Source organism: Rana temporaria, chromosome 12, assembly GCF_905171775.1.
Source record: "Rana temporaria chromosome 12, aRanTem1.1, whole genome shotgun sequence".
In the NCBI taxonomy this organism is placed as follows: Eukaryota; Metazoa; Chordata; class Amphibia; order Anura; family Ranidae; genus Rana; species Rana temporaria.
The window spans coordinates 3710622-3730777 of NC_053500.1; the positions used below are offsets into that span (position 1 = coordinate 3710622).

Sequence of the window (20156 nt, forward strand, 5' to 3'; positions counted from 1 at the left end):
GCGTCACTGATTTTTTATCTAGTTGTATCGTGTCGCACTGATTTTGTATCTAGTATCGTGTCGCTCTGATTTTGTATCTAGTTGTATCGCGTCGTACTGATTTTGTATCTAGTATCGTGTCGCACTGATTTTGTATCTAGTTGTATCGCGTCGCACTGATTTTGTATCTAGTTGTATCGTGTCGCACTGATTTTGTATCTAGTTGTATCGTGTTGCACTGATTTTTTATCTAGTTGTATCGTGTTGCACTGATTTTTTATCTAGTTGTATCGTGTCGCTCTGATTTTGTATCTAGTTGTATCGCGTTGCACTGATTTTGTATCTAGTTGTATCGTTTCGCACTGATTTTGTATCTAGTTGTATCGCGTCGCTCTGATTTTGTACCTAGTTGTATCGTGTCGCACTGATTTTGTATCTAGTTGTATCGTGTCGCACTGATTTTGTATCTAGTTGTATTGTGTCGCATTGATTTTGTATCTAGTTGTATTACGTTGCACTGATTTTGTATCTAGTTGTATCGCGTCGCTCTGATTTTGTATCTAGTTGTATCGTGTCGCTCTGATTTTGTATCTAGCTGTATCGTGTTCCTCTGATTTTTGTATTGCGTCACTGATTTTTTATCTAGTTGTATCGTGTCGCTCTGATTTTGTATCTAGTTGTATCGTGTCGCACTGATTTTGTATCTAGTTGTATCGTGTCACACTGATTTTGTATCTAGTTGTATCGTGACGCACTGATTTTGTATCTAGTTGTATCGTGTCGCTCTGATTTTGTATCTAGCTGTATCGTGTTCCTCTGATTTTTGTATTGCGTCACTGATTTTTTATCTAGTTGTATCGTGTCGCTCTGATTTTGTATCTAGTTGTATCGTGTCGCACTGATTTTGTATCTAGTTGTATCGTGTCACACTGATTTTGTATCTAGTTGTATCGTGTCGCACTGATTTTGTATCTAGTTGTATCGTGTCACACTGATTTTGTATCTAGTTGTATCGTGACTAGGGGTGCAACGGATCAAAAAACTCACGGATCGGATCGATCCTCGGATCAGGAGTCACGGATCGGATCATTTTCGGATCAGCGCAAAAAAAAAAAAGGGTGTTTTCATTGGTCCAAAAAAAAAAATGTGTGTGTGTATATATATATATATATATATATTATATATATATATATATACACACATACATTTCAGGGGTGGATTAAAGAGGAAGCAGGTGAGGCTGTTTGGGACTTGTTAAAAGTACAATCTTGATGTTTTTACATTATATATATATATATATATATATATATATATATATATATATATATATATATGTAAAAACATCAAGATTGTACTTTTAACAAGTCCCAAACAGCCTCACCTGCTTCCTCTTTAATCCACCCCTGAAATGTGCTCTTTCCCCCCCCCCTCCTCTCACACCAGTGCTTCTCTGCTAATATTCCCTCTCCATGTCGGCTTGCCAGAGCCCAGTGCACAGCGTGACACGCCTCCCCGGGGAGGCGTGTCACGCTGGGCTCTGGCAGCAGACTGGCCGCCGCTCCGGAGCTAGGCCGAAGCCGGGGACTTTCCTAGGCCTAGGCTCCGGAGCGGTCCGCGGATCGCGGGGTGTGCCGATCCGAACGGGGTGGCCCGTTCGGATCACGGATCGGTGACGATCCGTTGCACCCCTAATCGTGACGCACTGATTTTGTATCTAGTTGTATCGTGTCACACTGATTTTGTATCTAGTTGTATCGTGACGCACTGATTTTGTATCTAGTTGTATCGTTTCGCTCTGATTTTGTATCTAGCTGTATCGTGTTCCTCTGATTTTTGTATTGCGTCACTGATTTTTTATCTAGTTGTATCGTGTCGCACTGATTTTGTATCTAGTTGTATCGTGTTGCACTGATTTTTTATCTAGTTGTATCGTGTCGCACTGATTTTGTATCTAGTTGTATCGTGTTGCACTGATTTTTTATCTAGTTGTATCGTGTCGCTCTGATTTTGTATCTAGTTGTATCGTGTCGCTCTGATTTTGTATCTAGTTGTATCGTGTCGCACTGATTTTGTATCTAGTTGTATCGTGTGTGTCGCTCTGATTTTGTATCTAGTTGTATCGTGTCGCACTGATTTTGTGTCTAGTTGTATCGTGTCGCACTGATTTTGTATCTAGTTGTATCGTGTCGCACTGATTTTGAATCTAGTTGTATCGTGTTGCGCTTCTAGTTTATAAATCTTATTTCCTGCTCTGTTACAGGAGTGACCCCCCCTCCCCCCCTGAGAACCAGAAGAAGACGACATTAATGACCAGGTAATCTTCTATGTTTTGTACGGAGCGGTCTTGTCGCTTTAAAGTGGACCTGTCGTTGTGTTCACAAAATATTCCCGAATAGGTCACCATTTACAGCGCCAGGGTAATTGTTCAGGAAAGCGCCACCGTTTAAAAAAAACAACAACATTACTGCCGCCAAAGCGGTGGGGCCCGATTCCTGTCCAAAGCGGTGGGGCCCGATTCCCGTCCAAACCGGTGGGGCCCGATTCCCGTCCAAACCGGTGGGGCCCGATTCCCGTCCAAACCGGTGGGGCCCGATTCCCGTCCAAACCGGTGGGGCCCGATTCCCGTCCAAACCGGTGGGGCCCGATTCCCGTCCAAACCGGTGGGGCCCGATTCCCGTCCAAACCGGTGGGGCCCGATTCCCGTCCAAACCGGTGGGGCCCGATTCCCGTCCAAAGCGGTGGGGCCCGATTCCCGTCCAAAGCGGTGGGGCCCGATTCCCGTCCAAAGCGGTGGGGCCCGATTCCCGTCCAAACCGGTGGGGCCCGATTCCCGTCCAAACCGGTGGGGCCCGATTCCCATCCAAACCGGTGGGGCCCGATTCCTGCCACCAACTATTTCTCCCCCCTAATACCAAAGGTCAGCCATGGTTTGTTCCCACTGGGCACAGTCCGGCCCCCTCTAAAGTCAGAAGGACAGTAAGCTGGTCCTTTCTTTAGGTTTGGCTTGGAGACCCCCCCCCCCCTGACCCAGTGTCTCCTCTCGCTCTGGTTTACCAACATCCACATGCTGCAGAACCCTTGCAGTAACCCTGTGAGGTGCACTCTGGATTCTGGCTGCAGTGGATAAGCGATTTCAGATGAGGTAAATCAAATGAACACCGTGGATATCCCTGACGCTTGAAGAATAGTGAAGTTTAGTTTTGGGTGGAGTAACTCTTTAATGATTGGGAACTGTAGGTGGAGCGGCGGTGGAATCCCCCTTTAAGCCATCATGTGATCCTAATGGCTGCGATTTCTTGGGATTGAAGCTGGAATGGCGACATTCCAGATCTGATTGCAGCCAATGAACTGGGATCTGATTGCCGGGCAGCGGCCGGGTTGGACCGCCTGATATCGCGTCCTCCTCATCTTTATGGAGAAATAAATTCCTCGACATGTTTCTGGTGCCCGCCGGTGTGCCACCGGGGCATTGCGCTCTTATTGTGAGCGGAGGAGTCCCGGCGTCCCCGAGATCGCTTCCCTTGAATCCAATCCTAGACCTCCGATCGTTATCAGACGTTCCTGGAACATTCAGGTTTTCAGTCCATCCTTCACTGTAAACAAGCCCCGCCCTTTTTTGTGACACAGCAGACACGCCTCAGTGATAAGGATGTTTGTCAACCACCAATGCTGTAGAATGCCGAGCCCCCCCCCCCCCCTCCCAATCCGTCTGTCCTCCACCTGGACTCCCCCGCGTTGTGCGCTCACATGTGCAGTGCAGGACTCCTCCTGCTGAGATCACGGCAACTCCGGATTTATCGACTGTCAGCCCGTCCTTCATTGATGTCCGTCCAACATTCCAGATTACAATGGCGTCTCTCCTGCCGGGCAGATGTCCCCCACGTGGAGGGGCGGGGGGGAATGTGCGACTGAGAGCGATCGTACGCGATCTGTAACGGTTCACCGACTCCCTGATCTCTGTACAGCACTGCGGTATATGGCAGAGCTATACAATAATAGTGTGCGACTGTGGGGCAGGGGGCATTAGAGTGTAAGCTCCTGTGGTACAGAGACTGATGTGACTGGCTCAGTGTTCTCTGTATACAGCACTGCAGTCAGTGGCGACTGGTGCTCAACATTTTTTGGGGGGGGCGCAAAAAAAAAAAAAAAAAATTGCAGGCTCACTGTGCCCATCAAATGCAGCCACTGTGCCATCAATTGTCACCACTGTGCCATGCCATCAAACACAGCCACTGTGCCATCAATTGTCACCACTGTGCCATGCCATCAAATGCAGTCACTGTGCCATCAATTGTCACCACTGTGCCATGCCATCAAACGCAGCCACTGTGCCCCTCAATTGTCGCCACTGTGCCCTTTGTCACCACTGTGCCCATTGTTGCCACTGTGCATGTCACTGCGCCCTTTAATTGTCGCCACTGTGCCCATTGTCGCCACTGTGCCCTTTGTCACCACTGTGCCCATTGTTGCCACTGTGCATGTCACTGTGCCATCAATTGTCACCACTGTGCCATGCCATCAAATGCAGTCACTATGCCATCAATTCGCACCACTGTGCCATGCCATCAAACGTAGTCACTGTGCCATGCCATCAATTGTCACCACTGTGCCATGCCATCAAACGCAGCCACTGTGCCCCTCAATTGTCGCCACTGTGCCAATTGTCACCACTGTGCCCTTTAATTGTCGCCACTGTGCCCATTGTCGCCAATGTGCCTTTTGTCGCCACTGTGCCCTTTGTCGCCACTGTTCCCTTTGTCACCACTGTGCCCTTTAATTGTCGCCACTGTGCCCATTGTTGCCACTGTGCATGTCACTGTGCCCTTTAATTGATGCCACTGTGCCCTTTGTCGCCACTGTGCCCTTTGTCACCACTGTACCTATTGTTGCCACTGTGCCCATTGTCGCCGCTGTGCCCTGTAAAATGCACTTGCCTTTCTGCTTCCATGTCCCTCGATGTTTTCTCCCGCCCTCGATGACGCTTCAGCCAATCAGGTTACCGGTAACCAGAATCGGTGAACCTAATTGGCTGAGACGGCCGTCGGTCTTATCCAAGGGACGCCCCATCCCTCCCACCCCCCCGTACGTTCTGAGGATAAGACATCCGGGAGCCGCTGGCTCTGATAGGCACTTCCACACAGCCAACCAGCTGCCGTTATTCAGGTATCCGGCGCCCAATGTCCGGCCACCTGAATAGACCAGCGGCAGCAGCGACAATAACATACATCCATGCAACGCAATACATGAATGTATGTTATTTGCGAGAGCCAGAGGGGGCGGCGCTGCAGAAAGACATTCTAAATGTCTTAAAGGGCCCCCTTTTTTTTTTGGGACTACAGGAGGAGGGGGGGGCGGCGCCCCCTATGGACGGGCCGCCACTGACTGCGGTATATGTCAGAACTATATAAATGTATAATAATAGTGTGTGACTGTGAGGGGGGGGGGGACATTAGAGTGTAAGCTCCTCTGGTACAGAGACTGATGTGACTGTGGGGGGGAGGGGACATTAGAGTGTAAGCTCCTCTGGTACAGAGACTGATGTGATGTGGGGGGGGGGGGACATTAGAGTGTAAGTTCCTCTGTACAGAGACTGATGTGATGTGGGGGGGCATTAGAGTGTAAGCTCCTCTGGTGCAGAGACTGATGTGATGTGGGGGGGAGGGGACATTAGAGTGTAAGCTCCTCTGTACAGAGACTGATGTGATGTGGGGGGAGGGGACATTAGAGTGTAAGCTCCTCTGTACAGAGACTGATGTGATGTGGGGGGGGGGGGGGGGACATTAGAGTGTAAGTTCCTCTGTACAGAGACTGATGTGATGTGGGGGGGCATTAGAGTGTAAGCTCCTCTGGTGCAGAGACTGATGTGATGTGGGGGGGAGGGGACATTAGAGTGTAAGCTCCTCTGTACAGAGACTGATGTGATGTGGGGGGGGGGGGACATTAGAGTGTAAGTTCCTCTGTACAGAGACTGATGTGATGTGGGGGGGCATTAGAGTGTAAGTTCCTCTGTACAGAGACTGATGTGATGTGGGGGGGCATTAGAGTGTAAGCTCCTCTGGTGCAGAGACTGATGTGATGTGGGGGGGAGGGGACATTAGAGTGTAAGCTCCTCTGTACAGAGACTGATGTGATGTGGGGGGGCATTAGAGTGTAAGTTCCTCTGTACAGAGACTGATGTGATGTGGGGGGGCATTAGAGTGTAAGCTCCTCTGGTGCAGAGACTGATGTGATGTGGGGGGGAGGGGACATTAGAGTGTAAGCTCCTCTGTACAGAGACTGATGTGACTGTGGGGGGGCATTAGAGTGTAAGCTCCTCTGTACAGAGACTGATGTGACTGGGGGGGGACATTAGAGTGTAAGCTTCTCTGGTACAGACACTGATGGGACTGGTTCAGTGATCTCTGTACAGCGCTGCGGTATATGTCAGAGTCATATAAATGTGTAGAGATTGAGGGGAATGTTCTCTATACAGTGGTGCAGAATTGTAATATAAATAATAAAACAACAAGTTAAAGAATAAATAAAAATCGGTCTGAAGACGAACAATTCCATGCAGTAACCCCCGTGCACCCCAAGTGGAATCTGATTGGTCGCTGCCCTGTTCTCGGTGTTGCTGTTTTTTTTGCCTTCCTGAATAAACTTCTATGTGGTTCCCCTCTGGGTACCACGGACACGTTACTCACGGCTGCCACCTACTGGTGATGCCTGGAACTGGATGCATTTTTTTTTCTTTTATTTGCATTTAATAAAACAATTATTTGCAGATTAAAAGAAGGAAATGTGGTAATAAAACCTGAACGCTCGTCATCTCTGCTGCGACGTGGCACCGTGGAGGGTTTTTAGTGGGGGGAGGGGGGGGATTTGTAAAATCTGAGTTTTTTCTTTTTGTAATTTCCACTTTCTCCTCCACAAATGTCCATAGAGGCCGATGTATTGATCTGTATTGATCTATTGTATGTTTATATTGCTTATCTTATCTTTAGGTCAGGCTGTCCTCATTTATTACAATTTTTTTTTTTTAAATGTCCCATTTTATCTTTTTTTTTTTTTTAATTGGTCCTAAGAAATTGCCGCCATGTCTGAATTTTGGGGGGTTAAGTGGTCTCTGTGACCTCCCCGCCCCCAATGCCGGGAAACCTCCGCCCACATGGATGAGCGTCCCTGGGCTAATGGCTCCTCGGAGATCTCCCCTCGGCCATAGGGAGCTGATTTATGGAGAATGCGATTAGTGCCGAGTACATTATGGTCCTTCTCCATCAATTAGGAGGAATATTCGTCTTCCCCTCCCCCGAGAGGGATGCTTATCCCTGTGATGTCTCATTCACAGCGCTTCTGTCTGAAGGTGGGATTTTTTTCTCTTCAGTCACTGCCCTGGAACAAGCATGCAGCCGGGGAAGTCTGCAAAAAAAAACAACAACCTCCCAGGTCAGCCAATCACAAAGTAGTAAATGGCAGTACAAGCCAATCACAAGGCGAGAGGCTGCAGCGGGGGGCTGGAAGTTGTGAACGCGGCCAAGAAATGCACAGGCACCAGGATTTAGGCTGCACTCACACTATAACGCGGCGTATTGTACCGCGATTTGCCGTGTCAAAGCGGGTCGTTTTTTAACCTTTTTTTTATTTTTTTTTACAACACATTGTTGTCTATGCCGAACGCCGCCTGAAAAAAAGCGTCCGGGACTTGTTTTGAGCTTCAGGCGTACAGCGTTTCGGCGTGGAGATGTGAACCACCAGACAACAATGTAAAATCACCCCTCCAGCGGCACGGGCGTCGGGCGTAAATACGCCAAGGTGTGAATGGAGCCTTACTGCAATAAATAACCGCGCTACTAGGGCTGGGGAAGAAATCGGTTTGAATCAAGTTGCAAGGGCAAATCGATTTTAGATTTTGACCAAATCGATTATTTTTTTTAGATTTTTTTTTTCTTTTTCCTAGGACCGGTGCTCCGCGGACTAGGCCGAAGCCGTGACCTCGCCTAAAAAAATCCTGCCCGCAGCTCGTCGTGATCCTGGGAAAAGGCCGCGAGGCCGGACGTCGCTTGCGAGCTTTTTCCAGGATCGCGGCTCGCCGCGGACATGATTTTTTTAGCCAAGGACGTGGCTTTGGCCTAGTCCGCGGCCTTTTCCCAGGGTCGCGGCGCACTAGGCCGAAGGCGCGGCCTCACCTAAAAACTTAGGACCGGCGCGGTGTCCATCAGGGGAAAAAAAAATAACTTGATTTAAATCATGAATCTAGTGTTTTTTTTTTTTTTTTTTTTAAAGATCGCAGATTTTTTGGGGTGCCAAAATCGCCCAGCTCTATGTGCTACTCAAAAATAAATTATGTAAAAAAAAAAAGTGTAAAATATATGTGCGCTATACAACAAAAACAAAAAGTCTCCTATATGAGAAAAGAAATGTATCTGTGTGTGTGTGACATACGTTGCCACACCCCAAAAAATTTTTTTTATGCAATTAGTGGACCTCCAGGTGTTGCAGAACTACAAGTCCCATGAGGCATAGCAAGACTCTGACAGCCACAATCATGGCACCCAGAGGCATGATGGAACTTGTAGTTTTGCAACAGCTGGAGGTCCGCTAATTGCATATCCCTGCCCTAGATGATGGGCAGAATAAAGATGGTGCTGTCCTTGTGGAGACATCGTCGGGGGGGGGGGGGGGGGGTCCTGTGATCTCTGGGTTCAACCGACGCAGAACTTGCAACCTATTCTGGATTTTGTTTCAAACTGCAAAATACATTCCAGATGCAACAACAAAAGCCCCTTGTTCTTGGTATGGAAGCAGCGGCCTCTCTGCAGAGATCTGACCCCCCCCCCCAAAAAAAAGAGAGAGAAAGAGATGTATCAATAAAAGCGCATATGTTAAATAAATATATATATATATATATATACATATATATACATATAGAAGTGTAAGAATAAGAGAATATGTGTAATATTAGAAAATTCTAAATCAAACAGCATTATTTGTATTTAAAAAAAAAAAAATGTAAATCTATATATACACACTATACGTGGATATTAAAATATCATCTAAATTAGTAATAAATATATAATTGTAACAATAAAAGAGCATGTGTAGAATTTGACGTAGTGTAAAAATAAACATGTTTAATACAATAGATGATGCAACATTACACAGCATTGAGGGGACATTTATATATATAATACTGTACCAAATAAAGAAATAGCATGTGTAATAATACAAAAGAAAATATAATGCTACTATAAAATGGTGTGTGTGTGTGTGTGTGTGTATATATATATATGTGTGTGTGTGTGTGTGTATATATATAATCTCAAGACACCGGTTCACACAGGGGCGATCAGGCGACTCAGTCGCCTGACAAGTCGCACTCCGCTCTGTACTATGGAACCGTTCTGATAGGAGGGACTTAAAGCGGGAGTTCACCCGAAAAAACTATTTTTAACATTAGATTGAGGCTCATTTCGTGAAGGGGAATCGGGTGTTTTTTTTTTTTAAATCGAAGCAGTACTTACCGTTTTAGAGAGCGATCTTCTCCGCCGCTTCCGGGTATGGTCTTCGGGAGCGGGCGTTCCTATTTTGATTGACAGCCTTCCGACGGTCGCATCTATCGCGTCACGAGTAGCTGAAAGAAGCCGAAGGTCGGTGCGGCTCTATACGGCGCCTGCGCACCGACGTTCGGCTACTTTCGGAAAATCGTGACGCGCTGTATGCGACCGTCGGAAGCCTGTCAATCAAATAGGAACGCCCAGTCCCGCAGCCCATACCCGGAAGCGGCGGAGAAGATCGCTCTCTAAAACGGTAAGTACAGCTTCGATTTAAAAAAAAAACACCCGATTCCCCTTCACAAAATGAGCCTCAATCTAATGTTAAAAATTACGTTTTCGGGTGAACCTCCACTTTAGGTCGCCCTGACTTAGAAAAAGGTTCCTGTACGACTTTGGGACGACTTGCATTGACTTCAATACAAAAGTCGCCTCTGAAGTCGCGTGCAGATCGCCTTGCTGAGTCCACGCCAAGTCGTGCCGCCCCAGTGTGAACCGGCTCTCAGGGAAAAGACAAACGCATACAAATCAATGCTACGTTTTGTCAGTAACATATATATATATAGTGGGAAGTTGGCGACTCTGTTACAATGTATCGGTAGAAGAGTCCTCATTGAGATACTTTGTAGTTCTTCTGTATAATCCAAACAATTCTCTCCATGGGAGGCTGGGAATGAGAAGAACAAAATGGAATAAAATATGAAGTTGTCCCTCCATGGTACACAGAGATGTGCCTGGTCGTCCCGTGTTGTGCGGGGTCGTCCCGTGTTGTGCGGGGTCGTCCCGTGTTGTGTGGGGTCGTCCCGTGTTGTGCCCGGCTGTCCCACCTGGTCGTCCCGCGTTGTGCCCGGTCGTCCCGTGTTGTGCGGGGTCGTCCCGCATTGTGCCCGGCTGTCCTGCGTTGTCGGGTCGTCCCACCTGATCGTCCCGCGTTGTGCGGGGTCATCCCGTGTTGTGCGGGGTCGTCCCGTGTTGTGCGGGGTCATCCCGTGTTGTGCCTGGTCGTCCCGCGTTGTGCCCGGCTGTCCCGCCTGGTCGTCCCGCGTTGTGCCCGGTCGTCCCGTGTTGTGCGGGGTCGTCCCGCATTGTGCCCGGCTGTCCTGCGTTGTCGGGTCGTCCCACCTGGTCGTCCCACGTTGTGCGGGGTCGTCCCGCATTGTGCCCGGCCGTCCTGCGTTGTGCCCGGTCATCCCGCGTCGGTTCTCTGTGGCACGCTGCCCGGTGTCCTCGTCCCCCCCGGGGTGGGCAGATGTCACGGATCTGGGAGAATGGGCGAGCGACCTTCGTCCCGGATTTGTGATTCAGCCTCTGACAGGCGAAAGGCTTTGAATGAACTGGCAGAGGACTTTAAACCTGCAGCTGCCTCCCCGAGGAATCCCAGCTCATGACATCATTGTTTTCCTGGGAGGGCCCCTGGACGGGAGGGGCCCCTTCTCTCTCTCTCTTCCTCCCTCCCTTTTCTCTCTCTGCCTCTCAGTACACTGGAGCTGTGTGCAGAGACATGGGCTCCGGCTCTTTCCCACATCGCACAGCCGGGCGCTCCGGAACGTTTTGGCGTGCCGCGTCCCTCTGACACCTGCCCGCGGGAACCTACCATGATTGAGCGTCGCCGGCTGAGACCCCGAGAGCGCTTCGTACTCTGCGAGTTGGGATCGGATTTTCATGACAGCGAAAGCTCAGCAACGCCGACCACACGTTCCCGTTCGCTGTAGGTAGGTGACTTTGACAGCGATGCCGAGCGTTATGGCAGCTCCATCCAATGTCGCTGCGATGGGTGACCCCGGGACTGCTGGGACTTGTAGTTCCTCCCCAATATATGCCTGGAGGTCACTGTACTGAGCCTCATGGTAGCAAAGACTTTATTCTATTAGCTTTGGGATCTGTGACCCCGGGACTGCTGGGGCTTGTAGTTCCTCTTGTGCGGCTGGTGGTCACTCTAGTAGCTTGGTGATCTGTGACCCCCCAGAGACTGCTGGGACTTGTAGTTCCTCCTGTGTGTGTGATCTGTGACCCCCCCAGGGACTGCTGGGACTTGTAGTTCCTCCCCATTATATGCCTGGAGGTCACTCTACTGAGCCTCATGGTAGCAAAGACTTTATTCTATTAGCTTTGGGATCTGGGACTGCTGGGACTTGTAGTTCCTCTTGTGCGGCTGGTGGTCACTCTAGTAGCTTGGTGATCTGTGACCCCCCCAGAGACTGCTGGGACTTGTAGTTCCTCCTGTGTGTGATCTGTGACCCCCCCCAAAGACTGCTGGGACTTGTAGTTCCTCCTGTGTGCGATCTGTGACCCCCCCCCCTGCCCAGAGACTGCTGGGACTTGTAGTTCCTCCTGTGTGTGATCTGTGACCCCCAGAGACTGCTGGGACTTCAATTTTTGTTTATTAAAAATCTTGCAAACATGCAGCTTGTTATTAAAAACATATTTACATAAATACAAAAATAAATACAAATGAATATATACATAAAAAAAAAAAACAAGCGTACCTCAGCAGATAGCAGAAAATAAAATTGCTGGGACTTGTAGTTCCTCTTGTGTGCCTGATGGTCACTCCACTGAGCCTCATGGAGGCAGAGACTTTAATCTACTAGCTTTGTGATCTGTGACCCCCCCAGAGACTGCTGGGACTTGTACTTTCTTCTTTTTGTGGGCTTGGTTGGCACGCCTGAGCGTTTCTTTATAGAAGAATCCTTAATCTACTAGATCCGTGACCCCAGAGACTGCTGGGGCTTGTAGTTCATCAACTGTTGGATGCCTGGTGGTCACTCCTTGTGAGTATCATGTAGAAGATGCCTTAATCTACTGAGTCTGTGACATCGGGACTGCTGGGACTTGTAGTTCCTCTTGTGTGCCTGATGGTCACTCCACTGAGCCTCATGGAGGCAGAGACTTTAATCTACTAGCTGTGTGATCTGTGACCCCCCCAGAGACTGCTGGGACTTGTACTTTCTTCTTTTTGTGGGCTTGGTTGGCACGCCTGAGCGTTTCTTTATAGAAGAATCCTTAATCTACTAGATCCGTGACCCCAGAGACTGCTGGGGCTTGTAGTTCATCAACTGTTGGATGCCTGGTGGTCACTCCTTGTGAGTATCATGTAGAAGATGCCTTAATCTACTGAGTCTGTGACATCGGGACTGCTGGGACTTGTAGTTCCTCTTGTGTGGCCGGTGGTCGCTCCACTGAGCCTCATGGTAGCAAAGACTTTGATCTACTAGCTTAGCGATCTGTGATCCTGGGACTTGTAGTTCCTCTTGTGTGTGTGATCTGTGACCCCCCAGGGACTGCTCGGAATTTTTGTTTATTAAAAATCTTGCAAACATGCATCTTTACATAATATACAAAAATAAATACAAATAGATATATGCATGAATAAAAAGAAGCTTGCCTCAGCAGATAACCGAAAATATATATATTTTTTTTTGCTGGGACTTGTAGTTCCTCTTGTGTGGCTGGTGGTCACTCTACTGAGCCTCATGGTAGCAAAGACTTTCATCTACCAGCTTTGTGATCTGTGACCCCCCAGAGACTGCTGGGACTTGTAGTTCCTTAACTGTTGAATGCCTGGTGGTCACGCCTTGCAAGTTTCATTGTAGAAGATGCCGTAATCTACTGTTTTTTTCAGAGACTGCTGGGGCTTGTAGTTCCTTTTTTTTTTGTATGCCTGATGGTCCCTCCTGAGTTTTATTGTAGAAGATGCCCTAATCTACTAGCTCTGGGACTTGTAGTTCCTTAACTGTTGTATGCCTGACTGTCACTCATAGTGATCCTCATAGTAACATACATTTAAATCTACCAGCTTTGTGATCTGTGATTCCAGGACTGCTGGGACTTGTAGTGCCTCCTGTTGTATGCCCGGCAGTCATTCTAGTGGTCCTTGTAGGATACATTTAAATCTACCAGCTTTGTGATCTGTGATGCCAGGACTGCTGGGACTCGTAGTGCCTCCTGTTGTATGCCTTGTGGTCACTCCCTGTGAGTTTGTAGAAGACATTTTAATTTATTAGCTCTGTGACCCCCAGGACTGCTGGGACTTGTAGTTCCTCAACTGTTGAAGGCTTGGTGGTCACTCCCTGTGAGTTTCGTTGTAGAAGATACCTTAATCTACTGGTTCTATGACCCGGGACTGCTGGGGTTTGTGGTGCCTCCTGTTGTATGCCTGGCAGTCATTCTAGTGGTCCTTGTAGCATAGATTTTAAATCTACTAGCTTTGTGATCTGTGATTCCAGGACTGCTGGGGTATGTAGTTCCTCCTGTTGTATGCCTGGTGGTCACTCCTTGTGATTTTCATTGTAGAAGACCCTATTTACTAGCTCTGTGACACCAGGACTGCTGCCGTTTTTCTATGTCCTCAAGCTTTGTGATCTGTGACCCCAGAGACTGCTGGGACTTGTAGTGCCCCATTTTGTATGCCCGGCAGTCATTTTAGTGGTCCTTGTAGCATACATTTAAATCTACCAGCTTTGTGATCTGTGACCCCAGAGACTGCTGGGACTTGTAGTGCCTCCTGTTGTATGCCCGGCAGTCATTCTAGTGGTCCTTGTAGCATACATTTAAATCTACAAGCTTTGTGATCTGTGACCCCAGAGACTGCTGGGACTTGTAGTTCCTCCTGTTGTATGCCTGGCAGTCATTCTAGTGGTCCTTGTAGCATACATTTAAATCTATTAGCTTTGTGATCTGTGATGCCAGGACTGCTGGCATATGTAGTTCCTCCTGTTGAATGCCTGGTGGTCACTCCTTGTGATTTTCATTGTAGAAGACCCTATTATCTACTAGCTCTGTGACACCAGGACTGCTGAGACATGTCGTTTTTCTATGTCCTTAAGCTACCAGCTTTGTGATCTGTAACCCCAGAGACTGCTGGGACTTGTAGTGCCCTCGGCAGTCATTCTATTGGTCCTTGTAGCATACATTTAAATCTTCCAGCTTTGTGATCTGTGACCCCAGAGACTGCTGGGACTTGTAGTGCCCCCTTTTGTATGCCCGGCAGTCATTCTATTGGTCCTTGTAGCATACATTTAAATCTACCAGCTTTGTGATCTGTGACCCCGGAGACAATGCTGACAATTGGAGTTGAAATGTTGAATGCCTGGTGGTCACTCTTGTGAATCTCATTGTAGAAGATGCCCTCATCTGCTGGTTCTGTGACCCCCCTAGAGACCAGAGGTCATTGTAGAAGATACATTTACTGATTCTGTGACCCCAGACATTGCTGGGACTTGTGGTACTTCCATTGTTTAAACGCCCGGTGGTCACTCCAGTGAGTTTCATTGTAGAAGATACATTTATCTACTGGTTCTGTGACCCCTGGCATTGCTGGGACTTGTAGTACTTTCGCTGTTGAATGCCTGGCAGTCATTGCTGTGATTTGGATGGTAGTGAAGTCCTTAATTTACTAGCTGTGTGATCTGTTACTCTGGGAATGCTGGGATCTGTAGTTCCTAAACTAGTGCGTGCCTGCTGGTCACTCTCATAGGTTCCATGATTGGCAAAGATCGTGATTGGAAGCCACCAATGACCGTGGAGTGAGAATGTTGGGCGTTTTTGAGATATATATATATATATAAAAAAGCTTACAAAAGATTCCTTACTGGTTGGTCAGATGCATCACATGAAGGGGGGGGGGGGGGGGATAACAAAATATTTAAATGGTATTTGTTTAGTTATAAATTTGGATACGTTTATTAAAAGTGGGAAATGGATACATGGTGGAGTTATTTTGTTAATTGATTTGTTGTGGACTTGAGAGAAAAACGTGTATGTGTGTGACAAGAAGTGTGATCTGGGGGGGGGGGTGTTGTATTCCTGTTAGTCAGAGGGGTCTCAGCTGGTCTGCGAACTTTCGGGAGGGGAGTCCTGGGTGCCCCACCATGGAGGCATTAGATGCTAATGAGGTCTGTGTGTGATATGGAGGGGGCTTGTATTCCTGTTAGTTTGAGGGGTCTCGGGTGGTCGGCAAACCTTTAGGGGGGGGGGGGAGTCCTGGGTGCCCCTCAAGGAGATAGATGCTCATGGGGTCTGTGTCATGGGGGGGCTTGTATTCCTGTTGGTCTGAGGGGCACTTGGTGGTCTGTGGTCTTTTGGGAAGGGAGTCCTGGGTGCCCCACCATGGAGGAGTTATTGATGCTCATCGGTCTGTGTAGGATGGGGGGGGGGGTTTGTATTCCGGTTGGTCTGAGGGGTCTCTGGTGGTTTGCGATTCTTCGGGAGGGGAGTCCTGGGTGCCCCACCATGGAGGAGTTATTGATGCTCATCGGTATGTGTGTGCTGTGGGGGGGGCTTCTATTTATTTTAGTCAAAGGGGTTCCAGGTGGTCTGCAATCCTTTGGGAGGGGAGTCCTGGTTCCCTTACAAGGAGATGGATGCTCATGGGGTCTGTGTGTGATATGGGGGGGGGATGAATTTATTTTACAAGTGGTTTGCGATCCTTTGGGGGGAGAGTCCTGGGTGCCCCACCATGGAGGAGCTATGGATGCTCATCGGTCTGTGTGTGATATGGGGGGGGGGGCTTTCTATTCCTGTTAGTCCGAGGGGCTCCGGGGTGGTTTGCGATCCTTTTGGGAGGGGAGTCCTGGGTGCCCCACCATGGAGGAGTTATGGATGCTCATTGGGTCTCTCTAATAATAATAATATTTTTTTATTGTGAGTATTGATTTGATTGCAATCATTACTGGCATAGGCGTGTGCACAGAGTGTGCCTGGGCACTCCCTAATCGCCGTATGTGGTGCCGACGCCCCCGGATAGTTCACCAAAGCCCCCTAACGGGGCTCCTAAAAATATTGTAGAAAAAAATAAAAATAAATTAAACCGTAAAAAAATAAGGAAAAAAACAATAAAGGCAACTACAGACACCCCCCACTGCCCTACTGACCACTCTCTGCCCTACTGACCACGCTCTGCCCTACTGACCACGCTCTGCCCTACTGACCACGCTCTGCCCTACTGACCACTCTCTTCCCTACTGACCACGCTCTGCCCTACTGACCACGCTCTGCCCTACTGACCACGCTCTGCCCTACTGACCACTCTCTTCCCTGCTGACCACTCTCTGCCCTACTGACCACGCTCTGCCCTACTGACCACGCTCTGCCCTACTGACCACGCTCTGCCCTACTGACCACGCTCTGCCCTACTGACCACGCTCTGCCCTACTGACCACGCTCTGCCCTACTGACCACGCTCTGCCCTACTGACCACGCTCTGCCCTACTGACCACGCTCTGCCCTACTGACCACTCTCTTCCCTACTGACCACGCTCTGCCCTACTGACCACGCTCTGCCCTACTGACCACGCTCTGCCCTACTGACCACTCTCTTCCCTGCTGACCACTCTCTTCCCTGCTGACCACTCTCTGCCCTACTGACCACGCTCTGCCCTACTGACCACGCTCTGCCCTACTGACCACGCTCTGCCCTACTGACCACGCTCTGCCCTACTGACCACGCTCTGCCCTACTGACCACGCTCTGCCCTACTGACCACGCTCTGCCCTACTGACCACGCTCTGCCCTACTGACCACGCTCTGCCCTACTGACCACGCTCTGCCCTACTGACCACGCTCTGCCCTACTGGTCACTCTCTGCCCTACTGGTCACTCTCTGCCCTACTGGTCACTCTCTGCCCTACTGACCACTCTCTGCCCTACTGATACCGTCAGTATATACACAAGCGTGTGTTTGAGATTTGGGGGTGCCTAATGCAATAGGCTGTGCATTACTGGACACATTGGAGTTGATTTACCAAAACTGGAGAGTACAAAATGTGGTGCGGCTCCGCATAGAAACCGATCAGCTTCTAACTTCCGCTCGTTCAGTTCGGATTAAAAAACAAAACAAAATAAAACAAAAAAAACTGGAAGCTGATTGGTTACTATGGACAGCTGCACCAGTTTTTTTTTTTGTGCTCTCTAGTCTTAGTAAATCTCCCACAAAGGGTTAAGTCTCTGTTTCTGGAAAACGCTCGGTCTCCTCGCAGTCCGCCCTCTTCTGCTCGTCTGGAATATATTTTTCTTCTTCTAAGTCATTCCTAAGAATCAGGCGGCGGTCACCTTATATGATCGGAGCACGATTGTTTAATAATTGGATTTGTGTGTGTGTGGAAAATAAAATAAAATGGTGTCCGATTGGTCGTTCTTCCCAGTCTTCCCCTCCTCCATCAGATTCCAGAGAATGATCAGATTGTCGTTTCATGGCGATTGCATCACTTCTTGGCGTTTAGACGATTGGAGAAGTTTTGTGCAAGAATCTGCTTTGGTTCCCCCCCCGTAATATCGGCCTCGCTATGTAACCGGCCAATAGGAGGGAAAGGAAATGTGAAACAAATTTGTCTATAAAATATTATTATTATTATTATTATTATTATTATTCAGGATTTATATATTTTTATTCAGGATTTATATTATTATTATTATTGTAATTATAATACAGGATTTATATTTTTTTATTATTATTCAGGATTTATTATTATTATTATTATTATTTAGGATTTTTTTATTATAATACAGGATTTATATATATTATTATTGTAAGACAGGATTTATATATTTTTATTTTTATTTAGGATTTATATATTAATAATATTATTCAGGATATATGTTATTATAATACAGTTTTTTTATATATTTTTATTTTATTATTCAGAATTTATATATTATTATTAATAATATTATTATTCAGGATTTATATATTTTTATTCAGGATTTATATATTAATAATATTCAGGATTGATATTATAATACAGGATTATTATTATTATTATTATTATTATTATTATTCAGGATATATATATTGATATTATTATTCAGGATTTATATAATAATATTATTCAGGATTTATATATTAATATTATTATTCAGGATTTATATATTAATATTATTCAGGATTTATATATTAATAATATTATTCAGGATTAATATATTTGTATTTAGGATTTATATAATAATGATATTATTCAGGATATATGTTATTATAATACAGGTTTTTTTATATATTTTTTTTATTCAGAATTTATATATTATTATTATTATTAATAATAATATTCAGGATTTATATATTTTTATTCAGGATTTATATATTAATAATATTCAGGATTGATATTATAATACCGGATTTTTATTATTATTATTCAGGATATATATATATTGATATTATTATTATTCAGGATTTATATATTAATATTATTATTCAGGATTTATATATCATTTTTATTATTATTCAGGATTTATATATTTTTATTATTATTCATGATTAATATTAATTTTATTATTCAGGATTAATATTATATAGGATTGATTTATTATTATACAGGATTCATATTTTATTATTATTATTCAGGATTTATTATTTTTATTATTCAGGATTTATATATTACCGGATTTATATATTTGTATTATTTAATTCAGGATGTATATATTAATAATATATGAATCTTGAAGAATACTAATAATTATCTTCAGCAACAGTCTGTGCAGCGCTTTATAGCGTATCCTGACCGATTGCTACCAAACTGGAAGATTGTGGAGCGCAGTGACCGCCCGCGGTCTGTGCGACGCGACGCCATCCCTGTGCTGGCCACACACATCAATACCATTGTTTGTATACATCTCCTTCGTTCTCTCTCTGGAATCGCTAACTCTGATTGGCCGGTGAGATCATCAAACAATCATTTTCATCAAAAAAAGAAACAATCTGTCCCGCTGGAATGATCCAATCAAATTCTACCAAATCCGTCGCTCTCTTCTCTCGGTCTCGCCTCTCTCTCTCTCGGTCTCGCCTCTCTCTCTCTCTCTCGGTCTCGCCTCTCTCTCTCTCTCTCTCTCTCTCTCTCTCGGTCTCGCCTCTCTCTCTCTCTCGGTCTCGCCTCTCTCTCGGTCTCGCCTCTCTCTCTCTCTCTCTCTCTCTCTCTCTCTCTCTCTCTCTCTCTCTCTCTCTCTCTCTGTCTCGCCTCTCTCTCTCTCGGTCTCGCCTCTCTCTCTCTCGGTCTCGCCTCTCTCTCTCTCGGTCTCGCCTCTCTCTCTCTCTCTCGGTCTCGCCTCTCGCTCTCTCTCTTGGTCTCGCCTCTCGCTCTCTCTCTCGGTCTCGCCTCTCGCTCTCTCTCTTGGTCTCGCCTCTCGCTCTCTCTCTTGGTCTCGCCTCTCGCTCTCTCTCTTGGTCTCGCCTCTCGCTCTCTCTCTTGGTCTCGCCTCTCGCTCTCTCTCTTGGTCTCGCCTCTCGCTCTCTCTCTTGGTCTCGCCTCTCGCTCTCTCTCTTGGTCTCGCCTCTCGCTCTCTCTCTCGGTCTCGCCTCTCGCTCTCTCGGTCTTGCCTCTCTCTCTCTCTCTCTGTCTTGCCTCTCTCTCGGTCTTGCCTCTCTCTCGGTCTCGCGCCTCTCTCTCGGTCTCGCGCCTCTCTCTCGGTCTCGCGCCTCTCTCTCGGTCTCGCGCCTCTCTCTCTCTCTCTTTCTCTCTCTCTCTCGGTCTTGCGCCTCTCTCTCGGTCTCGCGCCTCTCTCTCGGTCTCGCGTCTCTCTCTCTCTCTCTCTCTCTCTCTCTCTCTCTCTCTCTCGGTCTCGCCTCTCTCTCTCTCGGTCTCGCCTCTCTCTCGGTCTCGCCTCTCTCTCTCTCGGTCTCGCCTCTCGCTCTCTCTCTCGGTCTCGCCTCTCGCTCTCTCT

General features: G+C 47.2%; 1 protein-coding gene across 3 annotated transcripts in view; it reads left to right on the forward strand.

Moving 5' to 3' along the window:
• The first annotated feature begins 2253 nt into the window (after positions 1-2253).
• SULF2 (sulfatase 2) overlaps positions 2254-20156 on the forward strand; it is a 101655-nt gene continuing 83752 nt past the window's right edge. For 2 of the 3 annotated variants that reach the window (XM_040331276.1, XM_040331278.1), the window contains exon 1: positions 10974-11221. The gene's annotated coding sequence lies outside the window, so the exon portion shown is untranslated. Of the gene's footprint in view, positions 2294-10973; positions 11222-20156 lie in introns of those variants that run through there. The other variant, XM_040331277.1, reaches the window with a different exon arrangement.